Source organism: Mesoplodon densirostris, chromosome 3, assembly GCF_025265405.1.
Source record: "Mesoplodon densirostris isolate mMesDen1 chromosome 3, mMesDen1 primary haplotype, whole genome shotgun sequence".
Lineage (NCBI taxonomy): Eukaryota > Metazoa > Chordata > Mammalia > Artiodactyla > Ziphiidae > Mesoplodon > Mesoplodon densirostris.
In genome coordinates, this window is record NC_082663.1 from 171,869,759 (window position 1) to 171,887,635 (window position 17,877).

Genomic DNA, 17,877 nt, shown 5'->3' on the forward strand with positions numbered 1-17,877 from the left:
TGAAAAATCTGAAAGAGAAATTAAGGAAACACTCCCGTTTACCATTGCAACAAAAAGAATAAAATACCTAGGCATAAACCTACCTAAGGAGACAAAACCTGTATGCAGATAACTATAAGGCACTGATGAAAGAAACTAAAGGTGATACAAACAGATGGAGAGATATACCACGTTGTTCGATTGGAAGAATCAACATTGTGAAAATGACTATACTACCCAAAGTAATCTACAGATTCAGTGCAATCCCTATCAAACTGCCAATGGCATTTTTCACACAACTAGAACAAAAAATGTGACAATTTGTATGGAAACACAAAACACCCCAAATAGCCAAAGCAATCTTGAGAATGAAAAGCGGAGCTGGAGGAATCAGGCTCCCTTACTTCAGACTATACTACAAAGCTACCGTAATGAAGACAGTATGGTACTGATACAAAAACAGAAGTTTAGATTAATGGAACAGGATAGAAAGCCCAGAGATAAACCCATGCACATATGGTCACCTTATCTTTGTAAAGGAGGCAAGAACATACAGTGGAGAAAAGACAGCCTCTTCAATAAGTGGTGCTGGGAAAACTGGACAGCTACATGTAAAAGAATGAAATCAGAACACTCCCTAACACCATACACAAAAATAAATGCAAAATGGATTAAAGACATAAATGTAAGGCCAGACACTATAAAACTCTTTGAGGAAATCATAGGCAGAACACTTTATGATATAAATCACAGCAAGATCCTTTTTGACCCCTCTCCTAGACAAATGAAAATAAAAACAAAAATAAACAAATGGGACCTAATGAAACTTAAAAGCTTTTGAACAGCAAAGGAAACCATAAACAAGACGAAAAGAAAATCCTTGAATGGGAGCAAATATTTGCTAACGAAGCAACTGGCAAATGATTAATCTCCAAAATATACAAGCAGCTTATGTGGCTCAATATCAAGAAAAACAAACAACCCAATCCAACATTCGGCAGGAGACCTAAATTGACATTTCTCCAAAGAATACATACAGATTGCCAACACACACATGAAATGAAACTCACCATCACTAATTATTCAAGAAATACAAATCAAAACTACAATGAGGTATCACCTCACACCAGTCAGAATGGCCATCATTAAAAAATCTACAAACAATAGATGCTGGAGAGGGTGTGGAGTAAGGGGAACCCTCCTGCACTTTTGGTAGGAATGTTAATTGATACCGCCACTATGGAGAACAGTATGGAGGTTCCTTAAAAAAACTAGGAATAGAACTACCATACGACCCAGCAATCCCATTACTGTGCATATACCCTGAGAAAACCATAATTCAAAAAGAGTCATGTACCAAAATGTTCATTGCCACTCTATTTACAATAGCCAGGACATGGCAGCAACCTAAGTGTCCATTGACAGATGAATGGATAAAGAAGATGTAGCACATATATACAATGGAATATTACTCAGCCATAAAAAGAAATGAAGTTATTTGTCGTGAGGTGAATGGAGCTAGAGTCTGTCATGCAGAGTGAAGTAAGGCAGAAAGAGAAAAACAAATACCATATGCTAACACATATATATGGAATCTAAAAAAAAAAATTGCTTCTGAAGAACCTAGGGGCAGGACAGGAATAAACTCACAGACGTAGAGAATGGACATGAGGACACGGGGAAGTGTAAGGGTAAGCTGGGACGAAGTGAGAGAGTGGCATGGACATATATACACTGCCAGATGTAAAATGGATTGCTAATGGGAAGCAGCCACATAGCACATTGAGATCAGTTCGGTGCTTTGTATCCATCTAGAAGGGTGGGTTAGGGAGTGTGGGAGGGAGGCACAAGAGGGAGGATATATGGGAATATATGTTTATGTATAGCTGATTCACTTTGTTATACAGCAGAAACTAACATACCATTGTAAAGCAATTATACTCCAATAAAGATGTAAAAAAAATAAAGAAATAAAAATTAAAATGTAATATTTTAAAAAAGAAATAACTAAAATTTTTAAACAAAAAAAGAAAGAAAGAAAGAAAAAGCCATGTTTTCTGTTCAATAGCTGTCTACCCTAACATGAACCTTTGTTTTCTAAGTCTGAGTCTCCAAACTTCCAGTGCTCTATGGAGTCATCGTATCACTCAAATAGATATCCATCCCCTTGCTTGCAGCTACCAGAGTTGGTTTCTGTTGCTGACAATAAATGTAACTTAACTAATAAACTAGGTCATGTACTTCTACCATTTAAAATGTATCTGTCATACAAATACATTCCTGATGGTCTGATGGTTGGAGCAGTTAGCTCTGCTGTATTTCACATACCTGTGTCTTCCTCAAAAACCTAGACATTATATCTCCCTCAAAAGCCTATCTTATTTACTGAGAAAAATAATTTAGATAGCAGAGAGTTTTTCACATGGGATCTTGAAGATGTATTTTCATTTCCCTCAACGGTCATGACGATAATGACTTGCTCTTCTTTCTATAATCTATAATTAAGGAGATAGACATTTTGGGGGTTTCTCTGATAAGTAACTTGGTTGTTCCTGCATCTTCAGCAGTTTTTTAAACTACTTGTAAAGGAACTATATATATAGAGATGAGCAAAAATATATTTAGACAATGTCTTAATATCATCCCATACTTAGAATTTTGGATTTTATATTATACTGTGTGTTATATAGTAGCGGTATTTATAATGTACTATATAATATATATTTTATTATTAAAATGGATAATGATTATTTCATATAATTATATTGTGTACTTCTATATTAACATTATAATACAAGGCTATACATATTGTCACTATTAAGTAGTTTGTGTTCTATGGACAATAGAGCCTTTAAATTTTCCTTTATCATATATAGTTAGCAAGCAATTATTGAATGCCACCATTGTATTCCTTGTCTTCAATATAAGTGCTGTAGAAAGAATATAAAAATAAAATAGAAGACCCAAGCAACACCCTTAAGGAATTTGTGTTTTTCAATGTGTTTTAGAAAGGAAGAAAGAGAGAGAGAGAAAGAAAGAAAGAAAGAGAGAGGGAGGGAGGGAGGGAGGAACATCTTTCATGTGAATCTATGAAATGTGTGTGTGTGTACACATACACAATTACATACATGTAATGTATATATTCACATATATATTCAGTGATTTTAAACAGTATAATTTAAAAACTTTGTGTTGATTCTGGACCAACAATCTTTACAGTAGAAAATGTGTTTTGACCTTTTAGAAAACATTTGCAATACCATGATACATACTTCAGTTTGAAGTACTGCAAATGTCATTTTCTTGTTGTTATTTGAAGGAAGGGGGGTAGTTTCTAGAAAAAGAAAGGCATTTTATGAGATTAAGTAGAAAATGAATAGAGTCATTGTTTTTCTTTTTTAGCTAGAATGCTCACCTTTAATTTCCTGATTCTTTCTGTTACTTCATACACAAAGAAAAAAAGTCACAAATTGAAAATGGATGGTTCATCTACAGTGAAATGTGGTCTTTGTGATTGTTGATAAATAAGCAAGTTAACTCACAGGACTTCATCCACTATGCTGGAGGAAGTATTATTGATAGTACAGTGAAATGGAAGTTTGTGGGATGGGATATGACTGATACACTCCATTGAGTTTATTTTGATTGAAGCCCAAAGTACTGAATAATTGTTGATCTTTGACTTTTTTGTAATTTAGAAACAATAATAACAAATGAAGAATTCTTATAAGTATCTGATTAAACAATGATGGCAGTTGCCAAACCCAATGAATGTCAAATATGATTCCATTCTGCTCCATCAAGGGCCTACTATGGATAAAACAAAGTGTTTATTCTGGGAATAGACAATTTGAGTCCCCCAGTTGACTGATGTAAGATATTCCAGTGACTTTAAGAAATGTTGGGTATTTCAGTTTTATTATTGGTGTTCCTGTTGCAGGGCATTTATGATTCTCATTATGTTTTACTTTAATCAGTGTTAGCCCAGTGGCTTTTTCTTTTAGGCTCTAAACAAATATTTGTTTAATGAATTAACCAACGTATATTGAAATTAGCTCCTATTTCCTGTGGACATATCAAGAGGAAACACTGGTAAAAGGAAGAGGTAGCCCTTGAGTAAATGAGAATCTGGGAAAGTTACCCTGGTATAGTGGGATGGTAAAAAATAGCATGCAACTTGATGAACATATTCTTGAATGCTTGAATTGGTTATCTGATCAAAATATGAATTTCAGTTTTACTGTTGGATTCAGTCCTAGGACAGGCCTAGACCTTGAATGTTTTAGGGTGTGGAGAGGTGGGTTTTTACTCTGGCTCTATTCTGCCCTTTCCATGTGACATAAAGCCACACCTTAAACTCTCTGATTCTGAGTAATATTTTATCTTACGCCTGGTGGAGGGAGGGAAGCATTAAAAATGGTATTTATCAAAGGAGTCGTGACTCAAAAGTAATAGTAAAACCAGCCAGCTCATATTGAGAGACTTAAAATGAAGTTACTTCCACGGTAGTACCATGCATATACTCAGAATATAATCCCGAAGTGTCCTTTTAACAGCAGAATTATATAGCACAGGCAAGGCACTGCTTATGAGGGAAAATGTTGGAGGGATTTAGTTATGATTCTTTTCTCAAGAGTAAAGAAGTCTGTATAAAAGATCCATGTAATCAAGAAAATATATTCTGGCAATGTTTTTTTCATAAAATAATAACCAGTGGGCAACATCACCCCATCTATGCTAGTTTGAAGGTAAAAACCAAAGATAGCCAAAGCTTTAGAATGATGTGAGGTAGCATATACTGTATATAAGAAAATACCTACATATAATTTGCATTTTAATATTTGTTTCCGCATTCTTCCTAGCTCATTTTCAGTAGGCATGCCTACCAGTAGGGCTGTACTGATTGTTTGTGGCTGCCCAGTGTCTTCTGATGGTGCTGGTACCATAACGGTTGCTCAGTTTTTGACTGTCACTTCTGCTTTCTTCCACCCAAGCATCTGTTGATGGTTTACTATGTGCAAGCAGCATAGTTGGTGCTGGATTTACAGTGGTTAACAAATAGGTACCAGACAGAGTCTTAGTCCTCATGGAGCTCATGATATGATGTGACAAAAACTGTACAATTGACAATTTTAGTAGCTTTTGTTTAGCGCTCACAGCCCCTCTCTTATGTCAGTACAGTGATTTACTTCAGTCTACTACTGAGGATACTAAGGGCACTAAAAAATTTTTAAAACTTAGCCACGGTCACACTTGCTTCTGTTTATTAAAGATTTGCTTATTGCTGAAAATTATTTAAATAGGACGTTAATATTACTTTCTATGTTATAATAACCTGATAATCTAATATTGCATTTAGAAGCCTTCCGGATTCAAATCCAAAAGTCTTACTCCAACCGACTTATTCAAGGAGGTTATGGTCACCCAGGCTGGCGGGGACAGGGACTGCACCTCTAAATGATGGCTCAGAACCTAATTTCTCTCACTCTTGAGCTCACAACTCTCTCTCACTGATCCACTCCGAGAGGTTCTTTCCCTGTGATCACATAATGGCACACAGAGGTGCCAGGGCAGAATCTTTCCAACTTCAGCTCCAGAGCAAAGATCTTTTCTGGTATTCTTAGCAAAGATCCTAGTATTTAATCTGCCCTATTTAAACTGTCCTGACTTAAACCAGCATGTTCTCACCCTGATTCATGTGAACTGAAAGGATGTGCATGGGGGAGGATCATCCCCATACAAAAACGGAGGATGTTTGTAGAAGCAGAATACCTTCCACATGGGCAAACATAAATGAAACACTACACCCATGATGGACCTGACATTCATCTGCTCTCCAGCTGGCCTCACTCTCCTTCCAGGCAAGTCCTGTCTAGAAGTCCTGACCAGCTCCCAAGTCTCAGGAGTAGCCAAATCAGGGCAGTAGAGAGGGAAGACACACTTGAAACTTTAGACCACAGGAAGTTATGATCAAGTGCACCATCACTTTAAGTGGCAGGGATTAAAGGAGTGCTGAAGCTTCCTGCTTGTACCCTCTCAGGCATTACCACTGCATGCACAGTTGCCCTTACTTCCTGCTGAGGATTCTTTCTGGCAGCCAGAGCCTCCTCTCCCCAGGCTGCTGCAAGCTTGAATGGCCAGAGAATTAACGCTTAGCTAGTGATCCCTGATAAGATGACTCTGAGACACGGGTGCCATGCTGGCCCCCAGCTTCGTCCTAGTGGGGACTGAGACCAGTTAGTTGACATGAAAACGTGAACTTTGTGGGCTCTCTTTCCTTCTCTGTCTCATTTCCCTGTTACTCTGCCAGGGTCTCCCAGGGTCACCTCCCAAATAAACCACCTGTCCTTGAACCATTGTCTTGGGATCTGCAAATAATCACATAGACAGTGATCACATAGGATCCAGCCTTTTAAATATATTCTCAAAATACTTTTCTTTAATTGTCATAATCTTCTTGTAAAAGTATAAAAAGCAAGGGGGAGAGGGATGCGTAATGTCCTTCCCAGACATCCACTTAAAATGTTTCCTGTAACAAATACAAATGACATACCTTCATTATTTTATATTCTATAGATAGAAAATTTAAATAGTACGATCAGATAAAAATATAAAAATAGTTTCCAATCCTCTTTTCCTTTCATAGTTAACTATTGTGATTCCTCCCATAAAAAGAAGGATATAAGGAGAGAGAGAAAAGAGAAAAATAGAGAAATAGAAAAAGGAGAAATTACAAAAATTTTTATGTTGAGCTGGCTACTAAATAAGTGAAATAAGTTTCTTTAAACCCTGCTGCAAACAATAATTCTATCTATGAGTATTTTTTTAAAGTAACATAACTGGTACTTTATGCACAAGTATTTAATGATGGCTTTTTGGCCACTGATATGCCATGGATTAATTCAGTTAACTCACTACTAAAGATCTACTTGAAGTCTGCTAAGTGAGTACTACTGAAATTCTAATCATAACACTCATGGGGATAATTTTATTCTCCAAGTAGCAAAAATGTTTATAAAATGAGCTAAATAAAAAGATAAAAAATGGGCAGATAATTTTTGAATATTTCTAATTACCAGGTTAAATTTGTATTCAGCACGTTTTTCTTAAGTAATGGTGTAAAATCTAGAATATGACCATATAATTAATCATTTGCTCTTTAAATGTAAGCATTATTCAGAAAATTATTAACTATGATAAAAAATCCAAAGCCTTTTACTAATTTTAATGAAAAACAAATTTTAATAAAACCATCAGTATAATATACTAAATACAAAAGCATATAAAAGCTGAATATAGTTTTTGGTGTGGTTATTCTTTAGCATTTTTTTCAAAACAAAACATTTGTTTCATTTGATGTTGATAATTAATTTGCCTGAATTGTAATTTACTAAGATAAATTGATATATAAGAAAATAGTACCTAAGAAAACTATTTTCTTAAGCAGAGAGAGAAATTCACACCCGCACCCACACACACACACGAGACATTGGAATCAATATAATTTTTTTAAATAGATGAAAAAGCATCCATACATCCCCTGACATTTTCTTCTATGCTCAGATTATCATGGATGACTGTATTATTTATTATGTATTTTTTTCTTATTTCATTATTCATTTATTTGAAAAGGTAATAGATGCTCATAGTCTATAATTTGAAAACAAAAAAGTCATTCAATTAAAAAAAAAAAAAGTTCCTCTCACATTTTTGCTCCCTGGTCCTCCAGTACCACTATCCACTGACTACTAACTTTCCTAGTTTCTTGAATACCTGCCAGTAGTCTGTGCATATATATAAGAACATAGAGATACATGGCCTCTAGCATGTAACACAACTGTAACCTACTATAAACATTTTTCTTCACCTTGCTCTTATATATTTTGGCAATTCTGTATCACTCAGTGGAAATTGCCCAGTCCTTTTAAGCTACTGCATAGCTTAATGTTGCATGAACATACATTACTTATTTGACTAGGTCCTTGTTGATGAATATTTTTGTTATTTTCTGTTCTTTTCTATCACCGAGCTACTGTATTGAAATTCTTCAATACACATCCATGTTAAATCTTTTGGATACATTTGTAGGAATAGAATTGCTGATGCAGGCATATGCATTTCAAATTTTTAAAGATGTCATTTAGTTGTCTTCCATGGTGGTTGGAACCATTTATGTTCCATAGTAATCAAAGGTAAATGTGCCTTTTTCACCTATATCCTATCTGATATGGTTATTTATTAAACTTTCTTAGCTTTGTCAATCAGGCAGTTTAAAAATGTCAACTTGTGGTTTCAATTTGGATTTCTTACATTATGACTAAGGCTGAACATTTTTCTCAAAGGTTTAAAATTACTTACATTACTTTCCTTTGAGCTGTATTCTTGCCATATACTCATTTTTTCCTACTGAATGTTTTATATTTTTATTGTTTTGTAAGAGCGGCTTATACATTAAGGAGATAAATCCTTCAATATTTGGTGGAAAGTAGTTTCTTCCAATTTGTCCAGTGTTTTTGGCTTTTTAGTCTGTATGTCTCTATATATATCTTTTCCCAAGTAGAGAAATGTTTTCCCCATGTATTCGAGTTTATTGATAACTTTTGAAAGTAGTTTTTCAGCCATATTTAGAAATTTCCCACTCTGAGACGCTTAAGAAAAAAAATCTCCAGTGTTTTGTGTTTTTTCTTTACCTTTAAATCTTTGATTTGACTGATACTGATTTTCATAGAAGGCATGAGGTAAAGAATTAATTTCATACTCTATAGGTGGGCTCTTCAGATAGTAAGGTGGGCCTATGATTAATGGGAAGAAATAGCACATTGTCAGAGATGCTCACACAATATAGAAAAAAAAAAGATTCCCTCCAGTGTCATGAGTGGACACAGCACTTCTTACAGGAGCTTCCTCTGTCCCTCAGAGTCTTGAAGATGTCAGGCAGCTGTGGGTGATTCCCTGCTCAACCTCCTAGGGCCTGCTGGGCCTGGAAAGCTGAGTTATTGCCCTAACAAAGCCACCGTTTACTTGTGGCCTTCATTATCAGTCCAAGAAAATTTATGAAAATATGTAGAGACATCCAAGTTCCTGTATAAGCTCTGTGTCAGGAGGTCCCTATCCTCACCAGGGGGAGAAAAGGGAGTTCAAGTACCCAGATGTTCTGAACACTAACTCATCATTCTGAAAATCCACTTTTCAGTTTCCCATCTTCCTCAATGGAATATGTTGACTGTAACTTTTTCCAATTATTTGAAATGACTTGAATCAAATGCAAAATTTCTGTGGATCTTTAAATTGATTTTGAACTCTTTTCTGTTTCTTTTTGTTTGTTTGTTTTAATCTTGTTCTGCTTTGGGACCACACTACTTTAACTATGGTAGCTTTCTATTATATTTTCCAAACAATATTGCTAGACTTTCCTCCTTATTCTTCTTTTTTAGGAGTCTTCATCCTGTGCCTGTATATTTGTGTGTGTGTGTGTGTGTGTGTGTGTGTAGATTTTTTTAAGATAGACTAAAGATGCTAATCTCCATATTGTATATAAGAAAACTGAATATCAAAGAAAATGACTTACACCAATTCATATAACTGATAAGTACCAGAACAGGGATTTGAACTCAGTTTGTCTTATTCCCAAATCTAAACAGTGAGTCTTTACATAAATAATAACACCAGAGACCCTAGGATTTTGAGGGAATTTTCTAAACAAACTTCCTGCAGTTCAGTGAGAGCAGATAAGGGGCAGGGCACAAGTTGAAGTCTAAGTTTTTGTGGAGAGCTGACTATGGAGAAGCTTTTATTTCAGGAAAGAACTGCCAAAAAAGGAGCTGTCAATCTTGATAAAACCCCATCATATGGGTGAGAAGGTGTGGTGTCCTAGACCAAGGCTCATTAAAATTGGAGGGCAATTGAGGAAGTCAAAGTAAATGATGTAGTGCTTGATTTCAGCAGTTTGTAATCTTAATAATGAAACTGACATTAGTCCAACTCTGTTATATGTATAGCTCACATGTAGACATATGTATGCATGTGTGTGTGTATAATATATACACACAGTCAAGTAACTTTATTATTTATTTTTGAAAATATTAGAAAGCAAATAGGTTGGGTGAAGTTATAGAATAGAATAGAAAAATCAAGCAACCATTCACAGAGGAAATGACTATATATGTAATTCAGTACAACCATAAATCCTGCTCTGTGTAATCCCAGGTGATCTCATAAGAAATTGGATTTTGCTACAGAGAAATCCTTACTCATTTTCCACAACACAGTGTGTTTGGGTGTGTGGCTTAGAGTAGGATGTAGGAGACTTGAACATTTAAAATGTTAGGGGTGATAAGGACCCGGGAGAGAGGTACCAGCAGGGTAGGCACTCCATGGGTAGATGAGGGGACTTGATAGATCTCAGGGTGTTCTCAGGGCAGAACACCTCAAAGGACATGGAAGACAAACAGTTACTAAGAGAGGTTGTTACATTATTTACCATGGGATGTGTTAGCACTTCCCTCTTGCTTTGTCACTCTTATGATATATTTAATTGAGGATATATTGCTCAGTCGTCTGTGTGTGTTTTTTTTTTTTTTTTTTTTTTTGTGGAAGTGGGGTTTGGGGGTAAACTTCAAGTTGGGACTGGGTTCTATGTCTGGGTTGATCCAAGGAAAGACCAGATTTTGTGGGGCAGCTGGAGTTAAAAGAAGAAATTCTGAGAGTAAAGACATAGGGATGAGCAAAAATTCCTGCAAAAACTCCAGTCTTGAGCTTCGCTGGTGACGCAGTGGTTGAGAGTCTGCCTGCCGATGCAGGGGACACGGGTTCTTGCCCCGGTCCGGGAGGATCCTACATGCCGTGGAGCAGCTGGGCCCGTGAGCCATGGCCGCTGAGCCTGCGTGTCCAGAGCCTGTGCTCCACAACGGGAGAGGCCACAACAGTGAGAGGCCCGCGTACCGCAAAAAAAAAAAAAAACAAACAAAAAAACAAAACTCCAGTCTTTGACGACCTTGAAAATGATGGGGTCATTTCCAAGAACTCAAGGAGTAAAGCTGCACCCAGCTAATATATGGCTGTATGTGGAAGAAACAGTAGATCCTATTAAGGTTCTTAATCCATACTATTGTATCAGATGAGAAAGGTACAATTCTGGCCTCTTTACCGAATCACCTTTCCCTCCTTAGACACCCTTCTAAGGGTTCAGGAGCAGACTCCATAACCAAGGTTTCCCAGTTCCTTGGAACAAATCATTAAGAAGTTCATGGGGAAGAAGTAATCACAAAGCAGATGCTGCCCACCATGGATAGTACTATTGCTAACCCATACCTGTGGATGGAAAAGGACAGGTAGTTCTGAGATGGTCCTACTTTGATACTGTCCATAGACTTGAAGAGGCACATCAGACTGGGGAACAGAGGAAACATATTTTTCAATCCTCACTCCCTGCACCAAAAATAAAATCTGGCACAGTGTAGCTGAACTACACAGGTGGAGGAAAGATAGGGCACACTCAATAGGCAAGAGTATAAATCCCTAAGTTTTAGTTCCTGAGAAAGAGTTAGGGCACTGATTTAGAACACAAAGGACTCATATTAGGAAAGCATTCAGAAGTGGATTCTGGGTTGGGGACCTCCCTTGCCAGAGTGAAGTTAAGCTTCACTCTGGTGCCCAGGACAGAGACCTTCTTGAGAAGGACACCTCAGATCCTTCCCCAGAAGGAACAGGATCTTCAAAAATTAAACCCAGGCAAAGGATGAGACATTTGTTACAGTGGATTTGTCTCAGGAGAAAGAAAAGTCAACAGGTTACTCAAAACAAACTAGTACCAACCTCTGAGCAGAGCCCAGGCAGGCCCTGATCCAAACAGTCTGGTCTTGTGATAGCGGAGATACCGAAGGCCAGTATCAATGCCAGTCATGAACCTGACCTTACGGAATGGACTGGGTCTAAGTTGTGGACTTCATGTAAGGGAACATAGTCAACACAAAAAAGTCCTTCAGGCCCAGTTGGGACCCATAGCTAAATATTGCTGTGATTGCAGGCCCCCTTCCTTCCTTCTGCAAAGCAGAGAGACAAAGGCCAGTCCTCAGAACTAAACAGGTTCTGCGAGCCTGAAAATCCTGAGGGAGCAGCAAGCAGGTCATATACAAGTGCAGACTTCCTGCAAGTGTCGAAGAAGTCAAGAACCAGTAACTGTGTCCTTCCATGCCTCCCAGAGAGCCTTGGATGTTAGGTTCCTCAGGTTTCCTATGTCACTGCTCTGGGCAGTGTCTTTTGGGTTGTGTCACAGTTTGTCTGTCTTACCCTCCAACAGAAAAAAAATTCAAAGAGAAAATTTAGACCATATAAACAAAATATTTTATGCTAGCAAATTCCATAAGAATGGACTTGAGGACACGGGGAGGGGGAAGGGTAAGCTGGGATGAAGTGAGAGAGTGGCATGGACATATACACAACTACCAAATGTAAAATAGATAGCTAGTGGGAAGCAGCCGCATAGCACAGGGAGATCAGCGCAGTGCTTTGTGTCCAAATAGAGGGGTGGGAGGGAGACACAAGAGGGAGGAGATATGGGGATATATGTATACATATAGCTGATTCACTGTTATACAGCAGAAACTAAAACAACATTTTAAAGCAATTATACTCTAATAAAGATGTTAAAATAAAATTAAAAAAAAAAGTGTGGTCCCTGTTTAACTTAACCCCCAATATTTTCCGTTGTAATAGATTTGTTTCTTCTAATAGGAGGATGGTGTCTTCTGTTTCTGCCACACTTTAGGGTTGAAGTTTATGGCATCCAAGTAGCTCAGGCAAAAAGAAGAAAGGTGCTAGTTTCAGCTGCTGTTGAGTTTCTGCTTTGGCTGCTAAGAGGAGACGCTGCTCATGGAGGGAGGGTGACAAGGACGTTGAACACCCACTACCGTCCTGGTTCTACTATTTGCACCTTCTCAGATATCCTATTTCTTAAAAATACATGGTATATTCATAATATATAATTTGTTACTAGGGAAAACATACAAATGGACAAATTACTATAAAAACCTTCAAGTCTTTTGAAATTAAAAAAATAATAAACCTGAGTCCCAGGTCCAGGCTTAAGAATCCCTTCTCCTGTTCCCTAGTTTCTGAACTCTATCTAGCTTCAGATAACAAGATTAAAGTTTAATAGGATGCAACGTTCCCCAAAAGGGCTCCTGGAAAGCTGAGAGGCAAGTAGCCTCACATATCAGGAAAGGGAACATTTCAAGTATAGCAAGGCTAAGAATTGAATTCTGAAGATGGGGGAGAAATTCATGTTCCTGATTCTCTTGGTGGGGATAGCTGGCATCTGCACCCAAGGCCTGTCTTCCCTTCCTGAAGAGGGGTTATTCTGAACTGCTATTAGTTATTTACAATTTACAGGGCTGTACAATAGCTCTAATAGAAACAGAATCCAATAACATAGAAAGATTGGTTTCAGTGTATAATTTCTGTTGAAGAATACATTTTTTCCCTATAGTCTTCTCCCTTATGATAAAAAAAAGAAAAACCATAGAAAGATGTTTTTGTTTGGTCACAAAATAAGGCTACCAGCTGTATTAGGTTTAACCTGGTTATTTGCATAAGAGCAGAAAAAGCACAAACTTACCATGTAGGCCTTCTTAAGCTTGCTATGCTGGATGTTTTCATGAAGAACCTCATATTGGACTGTAAAATCCTTTAAAAGTTTTTTATTTTTTACCATTATGAAGCTAGGACACAAACTCACGAAATTCTTTATTCAGATTTCACCTATTATATATATATACATATATATATGTATATATGTGTGTGTGTGTGTGTGTGTGTGTGTGTGTGTGTGTGTGTATATATATATATATATATATATATATAATTTGGGCACATACCTGTCTTTTGGAGGACCCCAGTATCCCAGTGTTACTGGCCTGCCTGGAAGTAACCTTGCTTACGTCCTGTAAGCCTGGACCCTGTAAGCCAGATAGATACCAGACCACTCTTCCTGGGCAGGCTTTGTAAGAATTGGTCCCATAAAGCGCCTTAAAAGCGGCTGGGCAAACACGATTATATGAGCATCGTTCTTAAACAGGACATTCCAGATAAGTCTTTGGTTGCATAACCAACATTTTCAATTATATCCTTGGAAAAAAGAGGACAGATTTTTAAAGAACCTATGGAAATAACTATACTACCATGAAAAGTAAAGAGATGCAATTAGAGTTTCTGAATTTCTGAGTGTCAGTGAAAATGCATCTTAATTTTAAAAGTTTCACTTCAGCCTACCAGTGCAGTCTATTAAAATATTAAATCGTTAGGACTTACAGATAGCTCCAAATTAAAGGCTTTATATGTGTTTGTATGTATAATAGATAACACAGGATATATATTAAATATCATATTTGTTAATATTAATATATATTAAAACGTCAACAATATTTTTAAAAACCCGCCATCATCCCTCATCAATTCATTTGGTCCTATGTAATTAATTCTTGTTGCAATGGATCTTGGGTTAGCAGTCTCATGAATTCCACCACTTTTTAACTGCAGAGTTCTAGAAACTCTTATTCAGCATCCTTGTATGGTGTTAATGTTGTCTATAGGATGCCATCAGAAGCCTGTACTCAAAAGTCTATTCTTCAAAGTTCAAAATACCTGGAACAGTCCTTTTTCACAGAACTCTGGGACAGTCCTTTGAGTACAACAGGAACTCTAGCTTATAGCTACAGAACATTCAGAGAAGGATTGAAGTAAAACATAATCTGTAGATGACAAAGATGTTAAATGGCTGGGGTTAGCTTATTACTGATAATTTTCAAAAGTGAAACGTCTCATGACAGTTCATAACAAGAATAATATATGACAAGGAAATTAGACTGATGCTGTGGCATGTGGGGGGAAAAAAACAGATAATCAGGTCAGTCCAAAATAAGTTTTAGACAAAATGTCTTCTAAGCTTAATGATTAAGGATTTTTTCAAAGGATTCAAGGAACATTACATCTGTTATAAAAATGAATACACAATTTTTATAAAGAAACATTTTGATACATAACATAATTCCAAAAGCTTAAAATATATATATATATATACTATATATCAAGTCTTTAGTAAGAATATATCAACACCATATAGCATATAGAGACTATTAAGAAGTTCATTGTATCTGGAGTCTTAATATTGATATTAAACAACAAAACAACAACCACAGAACTCCATTATTAATATCGATGTTTATGGTTAACTGAAAATCACTGACCTAGAAGATGGTAGAACCAAATTAAAGAAATGAGTTTACAGCCATATAAACATTTTAAATAATAACTCAACTTATGACTGCTAACACCATACTGTTTGCCTAATGTCATCAGGCAAGCCACCACCAGGACTCTGCTACATAGAGGAAAATGTGACAGAACTATTTCTTACTATGTTTTTTCAGTGTTCCTTAGGTTAAAACCTATTATAAAAAGCAAGGACATTGACTAATATCTGGAGATGTCTTATGAAACATGCCATCTCTATAATAGTTATATTGATAACATTTTAACTATATAAATTTAACCTATGGAAGGCTGAGCAGCTTTCCCATTTGACAGTGCTTTCGATGAGAGTCATAAATAGTAATAAATCAAATACACTATTTTTAGAGCTTCTCTTTTCATAAGAAGAAAAAATAAATCTGCGATTTTATAGGGTACCTCTATAGGAAATCTCAAAGATATTTTTAGGTGTAAAAGATAGCCTGAAAATTATACTTTATTTTACATTTAAGATTTGAATTTAGGAAACTAAAATCACATTTTTTAGGTGATTTGGAAATTTAATTTAGAACCGTAAGTGCCTGAGAAATTGTAATTGGCTACCCATTTGAAAATAATAATAAAAAAATAAACATACAGTAATGTGATTGTAAATAATCTTAGGTCCTTCAAAACTGAGGAACCTTTATTTTTCTTAAACAATAAAAGACAATAAAATCAATATAAATCAAGGAAAATTATTCCAATGCGATACAGAATATGTGCTCTCATGTCAGATTGCAAAGAAAAGGAGAATAACTTTTCATACTGTTAGTTAAGGCAATAAACAGCAAACCAAGGAGACAAGCCCATAAAAATTGAGCAAATTTCCTAAGATTTTAACACATAGATTTTCAGACTCATGTAGTACAGTAAGGCAAATAAAATTAATTTCCAAGTCTTGTCTGTTATTATGCTCTTTTGTATTCTGGAACAAACTTTAACTTAGGACAGATCTCAGGGTGTGTGTGAGCTCAGAACTAACTTTATAATATTACTAATCTTATTAGTATCAGTAATTTATCATTGCTATGTTCAAATCAATAAATAATCATTTAGTAAACTTCTTAGTTTCTATTTTCAATACTGATTGGTAAATATCATTAATTATAACCCAACTACACATATAAAAAGAAGAATTATTTGGGATCCTCAGTAAGTCTGAAAAATGTAAAGAGATTTAGAGGGCAACAATAAAAAATTCTGAACCCAGTTTATGAATACTTTGTTCAGGGGAAGAGATGAAGTGGATAATTAAGAATGTCTTGTCATACACTTTTATTTTAGAAGGTTTGCAGAGCTAATAAATACATGTAACACAACTTTCTCTAGCTACTAACAACTGTATACAACTTCTTAAAATGACAGAGATGGCAAAATAGCAAAAGAATCAAATATTCATTAGCAGACTCAAAGATGCCTCTGTATAGTATATAAAAATAAACAAAAGCATATGAACAAAATTATACTTAGAGATCAACCTTTTAGTATTCTGTTCTTACTTAGAAATGATCTAGGCATCTAATGAATATCCATTCACTTAATTTAATAGCAGTTCCAGGTTTAAGTCACCTAAAGATCTTGGAAGTTTTATTCAAGGTGACATACCATAAAAAAATTGCTGTTGAAATAAAGTTTTTTGAATAATGATTTAATTTAGCAAAACACAGATTTACACCTTTCAGTGTCTTCAACAGATCTGGTGTTATTTTAGCTTATTTGATCTGAAAATCTTTATAAATTTAGAAAAGCATACCTAAATAGAATGTTTAAAAGTTTATATCATATTTAACACTGATAACTCAGAGAAGACATAGCTGTTTTATTATACCAAAATTGTTAACTAATCTCATATGCCAAAGATTTACCTAAATTATATGAATTCGGACTCTTTAATTGTTTTTTAAAAATATTTCCTTAATCTAGCATATTTAAAGCATTAGAAATCAAACTTCCTTATTTTCTTGGGAGTTTAGAAATATTGTATTTATATATGTCCTTATTAACCTCTACAAGCCAATTGGTAACAATGCTTTCGTTACTAAAAAGACTTTGTACTGTAATATATTCCTACCATCTAGCAGTAAATAGAATACCTATATTCAATATTTTTATATATAAAATAGAAAGTGTTAAATACCCACAAAATAAGAGATGAAAGCTTTTCTGAATCACTGACATACAGGCATAGAAACAGAGATAAAGAGAGCTTACATCTTTAAATCTAAAATTTCAGCTGTGGGTCAATAGTAAAGACTGGAATACAAAAACTCACTGGTCCAGCTATTAAAGAGTTATTCTCTTCATGATGGGCATGAAATTCTCAATCGGTTTGAGCTCAAAACTGACATCTCAGTGGAAGACCTCCAAAGTTGTTAAAAGTGATTTTCAAAAAAAGGGTAAAATTGTTACTGTCATACAAATGTAAAATGAACACATGTTAAAGATTTTATTTCACTCATAGTAAAGGAACCAGACATATGTTATAGCCTATTTAAAGGTGAATTCAAAAGAACAGAAACATTTGTAGATCAGGAATATTAAAATAAATGAGCAAAAGGACACAATATTATTTTTTCCCCATGTGTGGGCTACAGGTGGGGAGAATAGGGG